A 1067-nucleotide genomic window follows, 5' to 3' on the forward strand; every position below is an offset into this window, starting at 1 on the left:
AATATGATTAATGCTCACACACTTTTAACTATTTAAAAAATTGATTAAGCCATTAAAAAATTCTCAACATTCTACTGCTTTTGACTGTCTCTAAATGTGTACATACATACAATACACATATACATATGTAGATACAATACATATACACATATATATAATACATATATAGACAATGACATCATGACACTTTATCCGTAAGTACTTTAAAACATATCTCAAAAGAACAAACACATTTTCTGTATAGTCATATTATCATTATTACCCCCAGAAATTTAACATCAACTACTGTGCAGTTCACATCAAAATTTTTCCCACTTGTCTCAAAATTGTTCCTAGTTTCCTTTAATCTGTGACAGTCTCTCTGTCTTTCCTTGTCCTTCATCCCTTGATACTTTTGAAGAGTACTATTAATACTTAGACATTTTGTATAATGTCCTTCAGTTTTTGTTTGTGTGATATTTGCTCATGGTTAGACTTGTGTTAGGAATTTGGGGGGCAGAATATCACAGAATTGAAGTGCCCTTCTCATTGTATCATGTCAGGGGGTACATGATATTACCTGACTTATCACCCATGATGTTAACCTGGATCACTTGGTTAAGGTGGGGTCTGCTAGGTTTCCTCACTGTACAGTTAACTATATTTCTCTTTCCATACTCCATTCATTAGCAACAAGTCACCAATTCCAGGTCACACTCAAGAGGATGGAAACTATGCTCTATCATCTGGAGCATAGTATCAAAGGATCAAAGAATTTGCAGAAAAATGATAGCTGCACCCCAGTATTTAATAAACATATTGGGAAGACACTTTGAAACTAGATAGATATCCTATTTCCCTAAAGATTTGCCCATCAGCTGATCTTTCTTTCAGCAATTATTACTTTGGTGCTCTAATAGTTATTTTCTATTTCTCTGATTCTTTCCACATGTATAAATTGGAAACTATAGCTTAGCTAGATATAAAATCCTTGGCACATGCATTTTGTTTGAGTTTATTAAAAAATATTAATCCATAGTTATTTTACTTTGCATATTGCTGTTGATAAGTCAGATGCCAATCTGATT

Source organism: Propithecus coquereli, unplaced genomic scaffold (genome assembly GCF_000956105.1).
Source record: "Propithecus coquereli isolate 6110/MARCELLA unplaced genomic scaffold, Pcoq_1.0 Scaffold40, whole genome shotgun sequence".
NCBI classification, from domain to species: Eukaryota; Metazoa; Chordata; class Mammalia; order Primates; family Indriidae; genus Propithecus; species Propithecus coquereli.